Source organism: Polypterus senegalus, chromosome 2 (genome assembly GCF_016835505.1).
Source record: "Polypterus senegalus isolate Bchr_013 chromosome 2, ASM1683550v1, whole genome shotgun sequence".
Classification (NCBI taxonomy): Eukaryota; Metazoa; Chordata; class Cladistia; order Polypteriformes; family Polypteridae; genus Polypterus; species Polypterus senegalus.
The window spans coordinates 291,070,697-291,091,252 of NC_053155.1; the positions used below are offsets into that span (position 1 = coordinate 291,070,697).

At 41.1% G+C, this 20,556-nt stretch overlaps 1 protein-coding gene across 3 annotated transcripts in view; it reads right to left on the reverse strand.

The window, feature by feature from the left end:
• The window catches only part of LOC120523992 (stAR-related lipid transfer protein 13-like), a 546,464-nt gene that overhangs the window by 251,232 nt on the left and 274,676 nt on the right, over positions 1–20,556 (reverse strand). The window lies entirely within an intron of this gene.

Genomic DNA, 20,556 nt, shown 5'->3' on the forward strand with positions numbered 1-20,556 from the left:
AGTCTTGTTCTCCTTGCTCTCTCAGAGTCCTTTAAATGGCATTCGGCAAACTTCACTTCCATCTAGCCACTCTCCTATAAGCACTTGATTGATGGAGTGCAGCTGAGAAGGTCATCCATTAAACAGGTTCTCCCTTCTCAGCGGAGGACTTCAGAAAATCAGTTAGAGTGACCAATGGGGATTTGGTCACCTCTCTGACCAAGGTCATTCATGGTTACTAGATTTGACCAAACAGTGAACTCTAGGAAGAGTCCTGGTGGTTCCAAACCTCTTCAATTCTGCAATTATTGAGACCACTGTGCTCCTGACGAGTACTCAAGGCCTCAGAAATGGTTTCATCCCCTTGCTCTGATCTTTGCCTCACCACAATTTGATTACAAGAGTCTACAGAGAGTTCCTTGGACTTCATGGCTTAGTTTTTGTCCTGACATGACATAAATGGATGATGCGGAAAAAGATGGGGAAATACGACTGAAGATGACCTCATTAGTGATAGCAGAAAATAACATTCTCAACCGTATTTAGTCCAGTGCAGAATGGCATGAGGCTGCCACTCATCCTAGCAGCACTGGGGACAAGGCAGGAAGCAGCCCTGAAAGTGTCACAGTTGATTGCCGGGCCTACTCATGCATACCCCCCTTTTCACTTATATGGCATATTGATTAGAATTTACTGCGCTCTGTGGATGTGATAATAATGGTTCCATATGCATATAGAAGTGGCAGTTCTGCATAACCAAATGACACATGAAAATATTTGGGAATTTAGTATAGGAAAGCTGTGGTACCCAGAAGACAACCCATACAGAGATTGGATAAATCTAGGGATGAGATAAACCCATTGTACTTGAGGTGCAATTTAGTAAATAAATGGGTGTACTGGATAGTAACCTCACATACTGGGGTGCTTTCGATGAGAGATTTAGAAATTGTTATGCTAGTACATTTTGACAGGCATAAAAAACACAGTTGCACTTAATGAAGCCATAGCCAGCAAGCAATATCACACTAAACTAATATTGGCAAGCTGTAAACAGAAAACACAATGAAAGAACCAAAAAGCTATCCAAATCAGATGAGAAGTACTCAAAGGTAATTTCTTTATTGAACAGAATGAAATCCAATACAGTGCTTACTCAGCTTCTGGCACCACTGTGCACCCTTTGACTATGCAAAAAAAGTCTTTTGGCTGAGTTGCAGGTAAGAAAATATTCTTACAGAAAGGCAACAAGTAAGAGACTGCAGTAAGTGAAATGCCATGAAGCATGAAATGACAGGCAGTGGCTCAAACTCTTCCAGAGTCCAAATTTGAAATCTTTTGTTCCGCTATGTCAGACGCAGAGGTGGCAAGAAATCCATTGATGCCTGTCTACAGCCCTCTGTGAAGCATAATAGCAGCTCTGCCATAGTATGGAAGTGCAGTTGTGTAGGGGATCTGGTTAAAGTCAATGGAAAAAAAGACTGCTGATATAAAACAGATTTTTCTTCATCATATTTTATTTTTCAAAAAAGAAAATATTGGGGGAAAAGTATGCCTTCAGAATAATAACAGTCCCAATAGTGCAAATGAAACTAGGACTTACGTGGAGACAAAGTCTGCAGACAGAGCACTATAAGCATTATATTGACCACCTCAGAGCTCTCCATTTAACCAAAGTTCATTGGGATCAGGGAAAAGTGCAAATGTTGATAAGTTATGAAAAATCCTGTCAGTAGGTTAGAATTTACCACAGCAGTGTACCAAAACCAATTGCTTTACTAATGCAACTTTTTTGAAAACATAAGACGTTGTTGTTAATTTTTGTTGTATCAAAGTTAATTTGTTTTTATTCTAATGTTGTACAGTATATTTGCTGTGGTAGATTGGCCAGATAACTAACTTTATAAATAACACTGGACATTGAGGATTTTGCCACCTGAGTACTTTGTATGAACTATGGATGCTGATCACAAAAATACCTTTAAATTTTCCTTTCACATACTGTTTTATTCCTATTTTTGTGATTTCCTCCCATATTAAAAGCATACAATTAAAACTTAAACACCAGTGGTGATCTAAAAGTAGTGGCACTGCTACTAGGAATGTAACTCGGATATTCCAAATACTGTTGCTCCATAAACCATTTATTGACCTCACAAAGATATTTTTGCCTCCTTTTCATATAAAACATGGACTGATGAAGAAAAATGTGAAAGAGATGAACAAGGAAGTAAAAGGTTTTTGATATTTGAAACAGATGTTTCCACACATAACTAATGCAAATATTAAGGAAGGCATTTTTGTTGGTCCACAAATCAGACACATCATCAATGAGACATGATTCAAAAATCTGTTGGTGTGGAAGGAGAAAATCGCATAGAAGGCATTCAAAGATGTTGATAAGAATTTTCTTGGCAGCTACACAGCAGCAGTTGTTGATAACCTACTTCAAGCATACAGTGGTGTGAAAAACTATTTGCCCCCTTCCTGATTTCTTATTCTTTTGCATGTTGGTCACACAAAATGTTTCTGAACATCAAACACATTTAACCATTAGTCAAATATAACACAAGTAAACACAAAATGCAGTTTTTAAATGATGGTTTTTATTATTTAGGGAGAAAAAATCCAAACCTACATGGCTCTGTGTGAAAAAGTAATTGCCCCCTTGTTAAAAAATAACCTAACTGTGGTGTATCACACCTGAGTTCAATTTCCGTAGCCACCCCAGGCCTGATTACTGCCACACCTGTTTCAATCAAGAAATCACTTAAATAGGAGCTGCCTGACACAGAGAAGTAGGCCAAAAGCACCTCAAAAGCTAGACATCATGTCAAGATCCAAAGAAATTCAGGAACAAATGAGAACAGAAGTAATTGAGATCTATCAGTCTGGTAAAGGTTATAAAGCCATTTCTAAAGCTTTGGGACTCCAGCGAACCACAGTGAGAGCCATTATCCACAAATGGCAAAAACATGGAACAGTGGTGAACCTTCCCAGGAGTGGCTGGCCGACCAAAATTACCCCAAGAGCGCAGAGACGACTCATCCGAGAGGTCACAAAGACTCCAGGACAACGTCTAAAGAACTGCAGGCCTCACTTGCCTCAATTAAGGTCAGTGTTCACGACTCCACCATAAGAAAGAGACTGGGCAAAAACGGCCTGCATGGCAGATTTCCAAGACGCAAACCACTGTTAAGCAAAAGAACATTAGGGCTCATCTCAATTTTGCTAAGAAACATCTCAATGATTGCCAAGACTTTTGGGAAAATACCTTGTGGACTGATGAGACAAAAGTTGAACTTTTGGAAGGCAAATGTCCGTTACATCTGGCGTAAAAGGAACACAGCATTTCAGAAAAGAACATCATACCAACAGTAAAATATGGTGATGGTAGTGTGATGGTCTGGGGTTGTTTTGCTGCTTCAGGACCTGGAAGGCTTGCTGTGATAGATGGAACCATGAATTCTACTGTCTACCAAAAAATCCTGAAGGAGAATGTCCGGCCATCTGTTCATCAATTCAAGCTGAAGCGATCTTGGGTGCTGCAACAGGACAATGACCCAAAACCTACCAGCAAATCCACCTCTGAATGGCTGATGAAAAACAAAATGAAGACTTTGGAGTGGCCTAGTCAAAGTCCTGACCTGAATCCAATTGAGATGCTATGGCATGACCTTAAAAAGGCGGTTCATGCTAGAAAACCCTCAAATAAAGCTGAATTACAACAATTCTGCAAAGATGAGTGGGCCAAAATTCCTCCAGAGCGCTGTAAAAGACTCATTGCAAGTTATCATAAACGCTTGATTGCAGTTATTGCTGCTAAGGATGGCCCAACCAGTTATTAGGTTCAGGGGGCAATTACTTTTTCACACAGGGCCATGTAGGTTTGGATTTTTTTTTCTCCCTAAATAATAAAAAACATCATTTAAAAACTGCATTTTGTGTTTACTTGTGTTATATTTGACTAATGGTTAAATGTGTTTGATGATCAGAAACATTTTGTGTGACAAACATGCAAAAGAATAAGAAATCAGGAAGGGGGCAAATAGTTTTTCACACCACTGTACGTAACTTTGAAGTGCAACATGTCTCTGAAGATTCGTCTGCTGCATTCACACTCATACTTCTTCCCTGCTAATTTTGGTGGAGTCAGTGATGAACCTGATGAAAGGTTACACCAGAACATTGTAACAATGGAGAATGGTATCAGGACAAGTGAAATCCATCAAAGCTGGCTGATTATTGTTGGACACTAAATTGAGAAGCATCAGATGTTGTGTACAAATGAAATCAGCAGCCAAACATTTCTAGCTCGGTTGAATTAACGCAACATGTTAGTATCATTAAGCGATTAAATACACTAAATTCAATAAAACTTCATTCACGTTTCTCCAAATTCCAATGTGATATGGTGAAAATGAAATTATTATTTGTGTTTCCCCTCATCAAAAATTTTTCATGAAGAAAACCATTTGAAAAAATTTGTTGTCAAAAGTAATTTTCCTTGGTTGGCCCAAGACTTTTGCATGAAACTTTATACATATATTTGTGACAGGCTTTGTTGAGGTCTGATGAGAACACCCCCTGCCCTTATCCCAATGTGCGACTTGTTATTTGTTTTTCATTTTGTAAATCACAGTTTATGCATAGTTAAAACAAGAAAGGATGTGAACTGAAAAGAATGAATATGTATACAATTTTGTGAGTTATTTATTTTACTGTTCTCTCTTTATCTGTTTTTATGAAGTAAATTAAAATCTTATTCATTCTATAGCAAACGTATGCAGAAACCCAAATTCTAAATGGTTCACAATGTTATAACTCTCACTGTGTATGTGTATCTAACACTAGGGACCAGGAAAGGTCTGTGAGTTTGTATTTATGAAACGTATTTAGCAATATATACTGCATATTAATTCATCTTCCCAATTGCTTTATTTATAGTCGACTGAGAGTTTAATATCTGAGAGGTAAGTATGGCTCGATTTGGTTGGGTCGGAGCTGTGCCCAAGTGCCTGCTTGGGCCTCTAACCAGCCAAACTTTATATTTGAACCCAATTGTTACAAAGTGAGACCAGAGAGTTGTTGTGGCACTTTGATGTGGACATTTGCAAACCTACCCCATCAAGTTAAATATCTCAGGGGCTGCAGGTTTTGCTACTTTATACTCTTTCTGTTCCCTACTTTGTCATCTTTCGTCAGTTACCCTTTTCCTATTTTCCTATTCGGTACTGTGTCTCTTCGCAGAATCCTTGGGTACCACTGGTTTGACTTTGTGTTGAATGAGCAGTTGCACACAGAGTCCTGAATGTGGCACATTACCTGCATTGTGAGGGAGCGTCAGTTACAGTACCACGGCAATTTGGCGCAATTCCCAGAGGATGATCCAGCACACAGGATGCTCACTGTTGAGGATATGGGCAGCTGGACTAGGCCAAGGGTACGCCTACGTAACACCTGGCTGTGGCAGATAGACGGTCATTTCCAGGCGGTGGGACTGGACTGTGTGTCTGCCTGGGGGATTGCCAACCAGGATCCCAAACTGTTTCATCGTGTGGTGGGTGAGGTAATTCGCCTAACCATGCATGCTCCCCAACCTGACCTCATTTATCACTTATTATTTTTGCCTCCTTAATTTTATATTGCTTATGATGACCACTACCCTGACCTTTGTAAGAACATGAATTATAAAATTAGTCTTGAGGATGTCAAGTTTGTTTGTCAAGTTCAAGTTTATTTAGGGGTGTAGGGTGTTTTTGGGTGTTACTGTATTATATTAATCAATAATTTGTTATTTTGTGTAGCGGCTTTCTGCAGTGCGCACTATCTCAAGACTTCCTCTGCAGAGGTATAAATCTAAAATTCTTTGCATGTTATTCTTGGGCGGCACGGTGGCGCAGTGGTAGCGCTGCTGCCTCGCAGTTAGGAGACCCGGGTTCGCTTCCCAGGTCCTCCCTGCGTGGAGTTTGCATGTTCTCCCCTGTCTGCGTGGGCTTCCTCCGGCGCTCGGTTTCCTCCCACAATCCAAAGACATGCAGGTTAGGTGGATTGGCGATTCTAAATTGGCCCTAGTGTGTGCTTGGTGTGTGGGTGTGTTTGTGTGTGTCCTGCGGTGGGTTGGCACCCTGCCCAGGATTGGTTCCTGCCTTGTGCCCTGTGTTGGCTGGGATTGGCTCCAGCAGACCCCCGTGACCCTGTATTCGGATTCAGCGGGTTAGAAAATGGATGGATGTTATTCTTTTTTTTTAGAAATTAGGCACAGACTGGCTAAATTACTTGCTTAGCCTCACGCAGAAAGTCAGAAGCAGGAACTGAACTGCCAGCCTTGTGGTTATGGTGAAATGCTTTAGCCGTTAAGTCATATAGGCAGAAACGTTGGTATCTGGTCCATGTGGAAACTAATAGTTTTGATGTGATGGTGTGGATTTTATGATATTGGGATTTAAAATTGAAAATACTTATTTGCAGTCATGGCTGATTTACTGCTTAGGAAACTTAAGAAAAAGAAGTCCATCCAGTTCCCTGCCCCTTTAATGTAATGCAGGGTTAGATACAGTCAGACAGCAACCACCTCCTTGTCGAGCGCCAGCCTATGTCATGGCACACACCCACACTCACACATGCAGTAAGTGGTCAGGTTGGGCTCACAGTTTAAACTGACTCATACATTTTTGGAAACAAACCCAGAATAAAAACCATCCAGACCCTGGGAGATCATTGAAACTTCATATAGCCACTAATTAGTCTGGGATTCATATCCATTCTTCTGGAGCTGTAAGGCAGAAGCACTAACCACTGCACCACCCTGTTTCTTGAAAAGCACTGCTGCTAAACCCAGATCAGAGGCATTTAATGAAAAAGCAGCCAGTTATTGGCATTGTCTAAAAGTGCATAAACTATCCCAGTTTTATGTCAAGGCTGACTCTATTCCCAGAGTTTTGGGAGTTAATTAAACTTTATGCAGACCAGAAAATTGTTAGAAAATTAATGGCTAACATTTCATCAAGAAAGGCAGTTGTTGGCACTTTGTCTAGTCCTTGGGGATGAGTGAAATCTCGTTCAGCTCAGAAGTGACATCTAATTAAGAAATTAGTTGGAATGAAAAGCAGCAACCAAAATTCGATGCAGCAATTGTTGTAGAACCACTGCTGTATGAAATGACTTAAAAGCTTTCAGAAAAAAATTATTACACTTTCAAAGATTAAATCATTCCACTGAACATTTGCTATAGTGTGGTCTACTGCCTAAGTAAATGGACTGTAAACTATAAAGTCTCTGTTTCAATGCCAATCACTCGCTTACATTAGAACATTCGAACACTCTAGATGAGAACAGGCCATTCAGACCAACAAAGCTCACCAGCCCTATGCAGTTAATGCTTCCAAAGTAACATCAAGTCTAGTTTTGAAAGTCTCAAAAGTACTACTGTCCACTAGATAGATAGATAGATAGATAGATAGATGCCACAGATGTTAAATTGTCCAGCTTCATTCCTACAATAGAGCCTGCCTTCCTAACTATTTTGTCCAAGTGTGAGGCGTCCTTCATTTTTATGCTGCCTCCCCAGCACACCACCACGTAGAAGAGGGCACTCGCCACAACCGTCTGGTAGAACATCTGCAGCATCTTATTGCAGATGTTGAAAGACGCCAACCTTCTAATGAAGTATAGTCGGCTCTGACCTTTCTTACGTAGAGCATCAGTATTGGCAGTCCAGTCCAATTTATATCCAGCTGCATTCCCAAGTATTTATAGGTTTGCACCCTTTGCACACAGTCACCTCTGATGATCACGGGGTCCATGAGGGGCCTGGGCCTCCTAAAATCCACTACCAGTTCCTTGGTCTTGCTGGTGTTCAGGTGTAAGTGGTTTGAGTCACACCATTTAACAAAGTCTTTGATTAGCTTCCTATACTCCTCCTCATGCCCACTCCTGATGCAGCCCACAATAGCAGTTTTATCAGCGAATTTTTGCACGTGGCAGGACTCCGAATCGTATTGGAAGGCTGATGTATATAGGCTACATCACTTGGTAGCTTATTCCATGTGTCTATGGGTCTCTGGGTGACAAAAACTTGCTACTGTTTGTGTGAAATTTACCCTTAACACGTTTCCAACTGTGTCCCAGTGTTCTTGATGAACTAATTTTAAAATAACAGTCTCGATCCTTCATACTAATTCCCTTCATAATTTTAAACACTTCGATCTCTTAATCTTCTTTAGCTTAAACTGAAAAGGCTCAGCTCTTTTAATTTTTCTTCATAATTTATTCCCTGTAGCCTTAGAATGAGCAAAGCTGCTCTTCTCTGATCTTCTTCTAGCACTGCTAAGTCCTTTTTGTAGACTGGAGACCAAAACTGCACACAGTACTCCAGGCGAGGGTTCACCGATGCGTTGCAAACTTGTGCATCACCTCCTTGGACTTGTAATCTACACATCAAGGTGCTATATAACCTAAGTGTGGCCCTGAATAAGACAGGTAACTTGCCTTTCCACAAACTGAATAAAGCTTGCAAGAAAGATTGCAACAAAACTATTTTTAACAGTTAGATTTAAATTTGCCAAATATCATAACCTGCTTGTGTCTGGGGAAATAGAAGGAAAACCGGAGCAGCTGGTGGAAACCCACATATGAATGGAGATGTGTCAATGCCCTGAGATTCAAGCTCCAGATATAGATGTTATGTTCCAAGCAGGGTGGTTGCCCCATCTTAAGTTTATTTTTTGTTTATTTAGTCTGTGTGTGTCCCCCAGAACATCTGAGTTTCTTATTTTTTGTTGCTGCATTATATACGTTGTACTTCTGGATGTGCATTGATTGGTTGTCAGCTGTTATGCACAAAAGCCCCGCCCAGCAACTAAATACAAAATTCAAACCTGTTTAATTCTGTCGGGATGAGTCACGGACTCATTGGAGTGAGTCGCTAGGTATATCGGACTAGATGATTGACCTTCACTGCCTCTGACTGGCTAAGATTATCTAAATGAAGGCTATATCTGAAAATCGCTGAACAATGTGTATAATTTGACATGGCATTCAAGAACACTTCAGCTTAGGTATTGATTGTTTGTGGTTAATTCCTGAGTTTCACATTGTATCTTTTGGTCTTGGCACCTTGGCTCTAAGAGGTACTGTCTATGGGTTTTGTCTAGATTTGTTTGTCTAAAGGAATACAATCTGTTTTTACTCGACTTTTCCTGTCCTGACTTCTGTGCTATCTTTCAAGTCGAGTCAAGTCAAGTTGGGGAGCATGCACTGGTACAGTGCATTGCCGCACCCACTACACGACGAAACAACTCAGGATCCCGGTTGGCAACCCCCCAGGCAGACACGCGGTCCAGTCCCACCCTCTGGAAATGATCCTCTATCTGCAGCAGCCAAGTGTTACGTGGGTGACCCCTTGGCCAGGTCCTGCTACTCAGGTCCCCCACAATGAGGATCTTACGAGCCAGATCACCCTCGGGGAAATGTGCCACATGGCTGTAGAGCCATAACTGACACTCTCTCAAAATGTAGGTAATGTGCCTCATTTAGGACTCCATGTGCAACCGCTCATTCGACACAAAGTCAAACCAAGGGTACCCAAGGATTTTCCAGAGAGACACAGTACCAGAGGAGTTCAGTCTCTGTCTCAGGTCACTGGATAGCGTCCATTTCTCGCAACCACATAGCAAGGCAGGAGGCACCAGGACTCTAAAGACTTGAATCTTTGTCCTTTTGCATAGATAGTGGAAGCGCCACACACCCCTTTCCAGCAACCTCATGACCCCCCATTCCCTTCCAATCCATCTACTGACTTCATAGGAAGAGTCACCAGAGACATAAATGTCACTGCCGAGGTAAGTAACTTCTCGACAAGGTCGACACTCTCTCCACCAACAGACACACTGCTGATGGCTGGGCCCAAGATGTCATTAAAGGCCTGGATCCTGGTTTTTATCCAGGACCCTCGCAGACACTCAGACTCCTTGCTCAGTCTCTCGAGCACCCCGATCAGAGCCTCCATTGACTCTGTGAAGATCACAACATCGTCAGCAAAGTCAAGATCTGTGAATCTTTCTTAACCAACAGATGTCCCACAGCCGCTGGACCCCACAACCTTGCCCAACACGCAGTGCATACAAGCATTGAGCAGAGTAGGAGCAAGAACACACCCCTGATGAACCACAGAATCAACTGGGAAAAACGCAGAGGTCCTGCCTCCACTCTGCACAGCACTAACAGTACCAGTGTACAGGCCGGCCATGATATCCAGCAACCTCAAGGGGATCCCACGAGCTGATCGAGCTGTGCTATCTTTCTTGATTAATAAATTCTTTGTTCTTTATTTACAGCAGTTTTTGGATTTGAGGCTGCAATGTTTTCCTTTTCTCAATTCTTTGTGACATTCTGGTTAGTTTGAACTTTTACCGGCCTCAGCTCCATCTCTGAGCCTGTGCAGGCCAAAGCCTGGCACTTTGATTTGGGTTTAGGTCTAACTCAAGAGTCCAGACTTGACTTAAAGGAAGGCCTTGCCTTTTTGGGTGGATTGCTGTGCTTTTTGTGTCAGTAATTCAGAACAGCAGCAGCCCACTGACTTACTGTGTGACCCTGACAAAGTCACCCAACCTGTCTATGCTGCAACTGTATGAAACCAAATTCTATTGCTAGTTAGTTATATAGTTGAACGTACTCCTAGGAAATGTGGCAGCAAAGAGGTCAGTGTGACCTTTTCACTGATCTAACATACTGGGTTTTAATCTCCGAATTGATTGTCTGCATAGGTTGTCCTTGCATATCTCCAAAGATCTGCAGCTAAGGTTATTTGGCGGCTGTGAAATAGCCTGTATGTGTGAGTGGGATCAGTGACGGACTGGTGCCCTGTTCACTGCTGTTTACCACCCTGTGTTGCTGACTTCGCATTAAATAGATTAAGCAATGAATGAGTTGTCATAGGATAAGTCAATGCCTTTGTTACACTCCTCGTTTTCTAAATACTGTAAACCTTGTCAACTTCAACAATAAGAAACATGGTACATGCTCTTCTTGTACTGGTCTGAATTCTGCACTCACGGCCATTTCTTCAGCAACTCTGTCATCAATCCCAAGTCGCTTGACCTTTCTCAGGACCCACAACTCATACAGCTAAACGTGTTTCTATCAGCTGCGTTATCTTTGTATATTTTAACCGCCTTTGAATGTTCATTAACAGCCCATTTTTCAAAGGGCACATCACCACATGACACAATCCAATTCTGAGGGCCAAATGTGCGCGGGCTAGAAAATGGATTGTCCTGCAGTGCTGTGGCAGCAAGTGGGAGATTTCACATTAACCACTGGGTATGCTGTAGACACTTTTGTTAATTTTGACTGAAATGTGCCATGTGTTCCACATTACCTGGGGCAACCTTCATTAACTGACATACACAAATAACCTGGTAACATGAGATGCAAGAAAGCAACTGTGCCACTCCGATGTATTGCCCACTCAGGCACATGCTCACATTCGCATGCAGGAGGAGCCATATTGGATTTGCTAATCAATAGTTTGAATATCCTTGAGGGAGCTTGGGCTAAGCACACATAGGAAAGTTCACTGAGACCAGAATAGGATTAGAAGTTCAGACACTGGTAGCAGATTGGGTGTTCACTTTAAAAGGGGATTATATAAAATAAAAGTTTTTTTTCTTGTTCTAGTTGACTGGTGCCTTTTTCCAAGTGACTTACAATAGCATTATGCGTTACAATTGTTTCCATAAATATTTCTTACAATTGGGGCACAGGATAGTTTTATTGGCTTGCTCAGGTTCTCATAGTGTTTCAGAGGCATGGACTAAACTGGAAGCCTTGTGTTTTTAAAGTCCTGAGGTTATTTGTATACTTCTGTTCTAACTGTTGGGATCCATGTGTTAAACAAATGAGTAAGCAAAATGTATATTTTTCAAGATCAAAAGATTCATAAGTAAGTGCCAATAAGACGTTTGAATAAACTTGAATGGTGACCAAGTTGTCCCTGTTCCACCATTTCTTGCACACTAGAGCTGGAGACAAAAATTTCGTCAACAGGCACAACAGCATGGACTCACAATGAGTGGCAGAGCAGACATACATTTTCATTTAGAACTGGCTTTTAATAGTTTGGGAGGAGGGATACATGTTAACTGTACACAGAAGGCTCCAAAAAGTGACACCTCTGACAGATTCTGATCACCTAATAATACTGATGGAAATCAAAAATATAATATTTTGTTACGGTCCAATAACTGCTAGAATTACTACACTGTTTGCTGTAAAGGCTGTGAAGGTTTTGAGACCCCAAAACTCTCCAAGCTACATGGTGGCCGGAAACTCTGTCAACACAGTCAGGGATTGCTTGTCCATCAACAAGGCAACTGTGTAACGTGACGGTCGGCAGATGGTTGATGTGGAGAACAGTCTAACCCGGCCACTAACATGGCACCATTACTGCTTATTTTCTGTGTTTGTGTGTATTAAAATGGTAGCTCCCATTTGAATGAAGGCCCTGACTTTACCTGTTGGTTGGTTTTCCTGAAGTCTGTGGACTCAGCGTCTTTTATTGGGTAATAGAAAGTGACTCTGTCGTCACGAGGCAAATGTATCAGTTTGGGACTATGTGAGCTTCAATTTATGTGTGTCAACTTATTCTTCGAAAATATTTAATAGCTTTTTTAGACATGAGTAGAGTATTAATGATGTAAATTATACAGACACTGCACTGGGAATGCTGTTGCACACAAAACCTTTTAGGGGTCTGAGTGCCCTTAATTTATACACCAGTTATCCTGTGGTGGTTAAAGTCACACCTATATCAGCCATGTCAGATGGATTGCTTTAGCCATATATTCATCCTGCAGATGATCACTTTAGGTGGAAAATGCAGTCTAAATGTACTTCAAGTCAGTTGTGGTGGGTTTAAAAGGCAGGCTGACTTGACATGCAATGCAATGAGAAACAGTCCATCCATCCATTTTCTGACCCGCTGAATCCAAATACAGGGTCATGGGGGTCTGCTGGAGCCAATCTAAGCCAACACAGGGCACAAGGCAGGAACCAATCCTGGGCAGGGTGCCAACCCACCGCAGGACACACACAAACACACCCACACACCAAGCACACACTAGGGCCAATTTAGAAACACCAATCCACCTAACCTGCATGTCTTGTCTCCGGATTGTGGGAGGAAACCGGAGTGCCCGGAGGAAACCCACGCAGACACGGGGAGAACATGCAAACTCCACGCAGACAGGACCCGGGAAGCGAACCCAGGTCTCCTAACTGCAAGGCAGCAGCACTACCACTGCGCCACCGTGCCGCCATGAGAAACAGTGTAGCCTCAATATTTAAAATGAAATGACAACATTAGGTTTTGGACAATAACAGATCAGGAAAAGACCACTTGTTGATTGCCACTTATTGACATCATTCCTCAGTGCTTGTTGCTGTGGTATATGATGATGCTCTGTGAGCCACAAGGAAGGGGTCACAGGACCATCCCGGGTTTGGTTTAACATTTTGACTATTCTAATGTTATGATTCAGCGCACTTGAAATAGTTAAAGGGTATCAAGGTCTCTGAAAGAACCCTGTAAAACCAGACCAAGGTCTTCCCCAGCTTGTACAGAAATAGGCCTCACCAAAGGCTACCTGACCCCAAACAGCCTGTCCAGGCCTCAGAAATAGAGAACATACTTTTAAAATGTATCACAATACCATTCAAAGGAGAGGAGTTATAAAAAAGAAGAAAAAAATTACCTGAATAGCTAATCTAAAAAGAGGAAAATATATTTATTTCTAAAGACCTCTTTTACTCTGCTTCTCCCAGAAGGGTGGTAAAGTGTATGCTACATGCATAAAGGAAATAAAAAACAGATCTGACACTTATGATGTCTTTGTTGCGGCCGAGAGACAAGTAATTTTTTCTGCATCTATATCATTAGGCCCTTTTTGTACTAATAGTTCAATATTGCAAAGTTTTACTGAAAAGTAAGTGAACAATTTAAAAAATAGAAGTAATTTTGCAGCTAAGAACAATTAGTAGAACAGTAATTATCTTAAAAGTTCAGTTAAAATACTGAAATATTACTGAGTGTGTAGAATGCACCACAGTCATAACGTTCAACTTGATCTCAGGGAGACAAAAGATGGTTGAGCAGCCCAGACACCCTCCTTACTTCTGCCGTCTCAAAATTATTATTATTTAGCCCAGACAAAAACTGACCCCTTTTTGTTTGTCATAAAATGAGCACTTAGAAATAAGGGAATGGATTTTTGATATGATTAAATGTTAAAGAGCTATCTCTCTAGTCTTTTTCAACACACTTCAATACCTAAACATTTTCAACAAAAATTGTGGTCAAGATAAATAAAAATGCACTGATATAATTTTGTGTTCTGGAGAAGTAATAGACATAAAAATGTTAACAAAAATACATTTTACCTGAAAATACTATACATTAAAGAAGATAAAGACAAGAAAATTAAATATAAACCAGGGAACACTCCCTAGCTGAAACATGGCAGCTAAAGGGATGCATGCACCTGTTTTTTTTTTCTTTATTTTTTATATTATGTTTCTGTCTTCTTTCCTAAAGATTTCACCCTGCCCTCACACAGAAACAAATTCAGCCCCGTAGGTAGCATTAAAATGATGTCAAATGTGGCCCATAGCATCCTTGCAGAAATGCATATTCAGATTGAGGACATCTCCCTTACATTTATACAATAAATGAAATACAGGTTGAGAGTTTTTTTAAAAACTAAATGCTTTAGTCAATTTTTTCTCTCCAATGCAATTCACCAATTACAGTCAGTGTGCTGATCGAAGAATCTACGTACATCTTACTAGCATGGTTTTTCAGTTCAGTCACAAAGTTGAGTGCTGTTACATTTTTTGCAACCATTTTCTGGTCTCTTACAGACCAACTAAAACACTGAGCACAACATACATAATGCATAACTCATTGTCTTCTTTTAATAGCTAGCAGATATCTTTGATTGTGCATAAGCAAGTAAATAACTCATTCATATTTAAACAGGCAGGCAGCCTCAGGAAAGCGGAAAACATCTTAAAATACTCCTCACACCCCACTCATGATATGTTCCAACTATTGCCATCAGGCAAAAGATATAGGAGCATCAAAACAAAGACTAATAGACTGAATAACAGTTTCTATCCTGTTGCTATTAGGGCACTGAATGCCACCTAATCACCTCCAGTGCAGCAGTGCAATAGATGACATCTTGTGCAATAGTGTTTCATGTGCAATAAAGTCTTATGTTGAATGTTTGTCTTCTACCTCATTTCTTCTTATCCTTTTTTATCCTTTTGTAATTATATTTATTTATATTTTGACACCGCAGGGACTGTACCTAATTTCGTTGTATTTGTTACAATGACAAAGTTATTCTGATCTCATCTGAGAAAAGTGTAGTGGCTATGGCACTGGATGTCAAAGCACAAGGCTACAAGATCACCATCTCACTGTGTTATTCTTTGTAAATCACATAACTTGCTTACTGTTACACTACTTAACATGATCAATTCATCCATCTACAATATCCTCAAAACTCTATAATAAAGTTCAGAGTCACAGCCGTGAATGGGGTTGCCAGTTCATTGCTGGGCACCCTCACACACACACACACACACACACACGCACACACACACAGGGTTGATTTTAATTCACCAATTAACCAAACCTGCACATTTGTAGGAGAAACAACTTGAATAGCCAGAGAAAAAAATCCTTCAAAGACCAAGACACATGGAAACACCCCAACACAGTGGATTGAGAAGCTAGGACCCTGGGGCACTAGCAACGATACCATCCTGGTGAAGTCTAGATACTTTATTAGCAAATGTATTGGATCTTCATCTCGCAAGTTGCCTTGGGTAAAGGTGTTCATTAAATATAGAAAAGATAATAACAGGACTCATAGGATTATAGGGTCATCATGGTCACGTGTAAATAGTACACTCCAATTCTCTTTAGAATGTGCTAATCAACATGTAACATGTCACTGCTCTACAGCACCATGATTAATGAGCATAATTACCTAACTTTGAAACTTCTGTCTTCCATACCTGACAAATCTCAAGTTGACTATTTATTGAATGGCTTTATTACTGTGTATTTGGGTGAAGGCCAGTTTACAAGATCAGTATACATGTTCACAATTTGATTTTTCACAGGTTAAGTGACTCACTCAGGGTCACACAGGGAATCTGAGGCAGTAACTGAACTGGCACCTTTATGGTTCACAGTAGATTGCTTAGCTGCTACGGTATACTGTCTGCTTTGCAAAATCCTGAAATATAACATCTATTCGTCAGGTATTAATACTGCTGCCTCACAAAGCCAGGGCTAGGTTCAGGTTGTGATCCCCACGTGTGCGTGGCATGTTTTTATATTCTCTCCATATCTGTGCGGATATCCCCCCATATCCCAAAGACATGTACTACCCATTAAATGCTGACTCCGTGAGGATGTTTAAGTGAATGTGCCCTATAATTCATTTGCGTTCCTCATTGAGTTGGTCCCTGACTTTTTCCTGATGCTCCTGACATGGATCCTGGATCTTCACAGGACTTGTTTGAAAAGAAACAGGTTAAGAACACAAAGTGCCTTCAGAAACTATTCAGACCACTTCACCTTTCTGCTATGTTGATGCCTTGTGCTAAAATCATTTAAAATATTTTTTTCTCTTATCTCAAAACAATTAGTACCCCAGAATGACAAACTGGAAACAGAATTTTAGGAATTTTTGCAAACTTATTGAAGATAAAAAACTGAAATATTACATTGACATGAGTATCAGCATTGCGTTGAGGCACAGATCTCGGGGAGGTTACAATAAAATTCCTGCAGGTTCTCAAGGACTCAGTGGGCTCCATAACTGTTGCTAGAGATGGCTGCCAGAGGAAGAAGGGCCTTAGTAAGAGAGTTGACCAGGAACCTGATGGTCACTCTGGCTGAGCTCTAGAGAACCTGTGTGTAGATGGGAGAAACTCCTAGAAGGACAACAGCCACTGCAACACTCCACTCATCTGGGCTTTATGGCAAAGTGAAAGCCTATGAAAGCCTACTTGGGCACCTGAAGGACCTTGTCGAGACTATGAGAAACAAGGTTCTCTGGTCTGATCAAACCAAGATTGAACTGTTTGTCCTCAATTATAAGTGTAACGGTAAAGCATGGTGATGGCAACATCATGTTGCAGGGTTGTTTTTTAGTAGAAAGGACTGGGCGACTAGATAGGGTTGAGGGACAACTGAATGGAGATATCCTTAATGAAAACCTGCTCAGACTGGGCCAAAAGTTCACGTTCCAACATGACAACAACCCCAAGCACAAAGCAAAGATATTACAGGAGTGGCCTAGGGACAATTCTGGGGATGTATTTGAATAGTAGAACCAGAGCTCAGAGTTGAACCCAATCAAACATCTCCACACTGACCTGACAGACTCCATGTAAACCTGACAGAGTTTAAGAGGATCTGCACAGAAGAATGTCAGAAATTCTCCAAATCGAGGTGTGTGAAGCTTGTTGTGTCTGATTCAAGACCCCAGGTGATAATCGATGTATCAATGAAGTACTGAGTAAAAGGTCTGAATACTTGTGTCAATGTGAGATTTCATTTTTTTTATTCTTAATAAATTTTCAAAAAGTTCTAAAATCTTGTTTTCGCATTACAATTCAGGGGTATTGTGTGTTGTTCCATGAGAAACAAAAAGCGATTTTAGTGCAAGGTAGCAGCATAGCAAAATATGTTAAAATGTAAGGTGTCTAAATACTTTCTAAATGTACTGCATGCAGGTTTTGACCTAAATTCCCAATGACTTTTTTTTATTATCTATTGTGGAACGAGCCTCGGATACAGACAGGGAGACATGTTATAAAGCACCACCACACGTTTATTCTACAGTTAATATTTACAACAGTCAATAAGTGCACACACAAACCCACTGACTTCCCTAAAGTCCAGGCCTCTCACTCTCTGAATGTCTCACTCTTCTGGCTGCCTCCATAGTTCTCCACCACCCGACTCTAGCCCTGAATGAAGGGAGGCGGCTCCTCTTATAAGAACCCGGATGTTCTCCAGGTGTCTTCTGGCAATCTTCCACCGACACACCCCAGTGTGGCGGAAGTGCCGGCTGCATCCCCGGAAGCACTCCAGGTGTCCCTGCTCTTCTTTCCCTCAGCACTTCCGCCACACCTCAGGGCTCTCCATGCACTGGGGCGCCCCCTGGCGGTGATCACAGGCCCCCACCGGGTTGAGCTTCAAAGCTCTGCATTCGTGGTTCCCAACACAACCAGGGAGGTTGCCCCCTCGTGGTCTGGAGGAGGCGCAAGCCCTCCTCCGGTCCTCTTGGGCGTCCCGGCTGGGTACCACCCCCAGCCGTGTGCCACACTATTAACCAGCAACGGCGCACTGCATGATAACGTGCAGTGAATACACTTGACTTGACCATTTATAGTTTTCATCCTCTTTCTCTGTATGTTTAGCATTCGTTTGCTCAGAGGTTGATGCGCGTGCTGCTTCCTGAGCAGCTCTTCTTTTCTCCACCTTCGCGGACCACTTCTTCTCCTCTTTCATCACCATCTTTTTGCATTAAAACTGATTAAGTCAGTGTTTGTGTTGCAATTATTTAGTACATTTTCCTTAATTTTTCACTTTCTTTTTCACTCAAGCTGACACTTAAGTCTTCAATCTGCCTCAAGAATGATTTAAGATATGAAGAGGTAGGGGAAGTGACGGCGAAGGTGGTAGGGATGAGAACGGCGCATGCACCGCCCCATTGGTCGCTGCTGAGAGTTGATTCTACAATAAAATAAAATAAAAAGAGGAATAACCTTGGAGGTCAATCATCACCCCAAAAGCAGATAGTAGACGTCACATAGTATATGTGTACCACATTTCAGCTATAGGTGATTTAAAATCCAGGACAGACAAAAGGACAGCCATGGTAGCGTATCATATAAAAAGATGGAGTTAATTTAAAACTTAGCATAGATTTGTACATTCAGTTGTTCATCAAGATTCTCCAAAAAGAAATTAATTTTACATCCATCCATTCATTCATCCATCCATTTGCCAAACCTGCTTATTCCTCTTCAGGATTGTAGGGAGCTCGATGTAAGTCAGAAGTCAACCCTGGATGGGGTGCCAGCCTATCACAAGGCATTCTCATTTACTCCACACCTAATATAGTAAAATTTCAATCAAACAGCTACCTACACACACCTAATAGGAAACAGCAAAGCCTATATGACATCAAAGACAAGAAGAATTAAGTAAAAGGGAGAAAACAATCAGCCACCAGCTTATATGTGCTTTCTGACACCGCAAGAGCAGCTTACTATGAGTAAACCAAACCTTGCACGATGTTTAAATGAGGGGTGAAAGCTCTTGTGGTACAGAAACACAGAACCACCCTGGCAAAATACACAAGCAACATTGCAGCTTATTACCCCAGACCTTTGTATGATAAATGAAAAAGAAGAATTTCTTTGCCAAAGCATTATAATTTTCTTAGATTTGTGCCAAGTATTCTACCTTTAGCAATGCAGTTATAACAGAAACATCTAATGAGGCTAAAATTGACATTTTTTTGCATGAAGCCTTTGATAAAATACTAACACAACAGCCCACTGGGATGACCTACTAAAACTATTAGGCGTGTGACCTGCAAAAGATAGCACTAGGAATGTCTGTGTGGTCAGTGACTCCTTTCTGTTTATAAGTCACAGGTCAAAGTGGAGACAAAAAAAAAAAATAGTCGGCTTGAAACTTTTGAGAAAAACAAAATCTGAGGTCAACATTTGGTTAACCATATCTCATGGAAGAATGTACAGTGATAGCCACATACTTCTTTAATTATACAAAAAGTAACCATGATGAAGGGGAATGGGGCCTCAAGTCTGTTCATTTCAGTGATTCCACTGGACAGGAGTTGTTTTTCTCTAAACCTTCCTTAAACTTGATGAGTGCCTATCATCTTCCTTTACGTTCCATTGTAGTGCAGGCGGTTATTTTGATAGGATAAGTAAGTAAAACAATTCTTTCAGGTTACGTGTACAATTACAGGGATAATTGTTTGTGTTCCCTGAAGTAACTTCTTCCATTGGTTTTAAACCTGTTGTAAACTTGCTAAAATTCTCAGTAAACTTTAATTCAACAATATGCTCATGCTGTACATCTTAATCAAGGTAAGAAATACAGGGGGTCCAGGGGGTTCCGGGACCCCATAAGTAACCCAATGAAAGTACTTAATTCAAATTTTTAAAACCACATAGTGGTTTTTTGACACTGGTGTCAAAAGATCCTTGTGAGCAAGGAAGATAATCAAGAGATGGTAACGTGAAGTAAGAATCACAGCCCAAACCTCAAAAAGAATCCAAAACACAAGGGAATGAAAAAAATTGGGAGTGGTCTCCCCTAGACTTTCTCGTATTTTCCGATATGGGGATGGATATTTGAGGAGTAAACCGCAAGACAATGATTATATTTTTACATTATGCTGCAGTTGCCAACCCCCGGGCCTGCACCACGCGCTAGCCTCCTTGCGGTTCTGG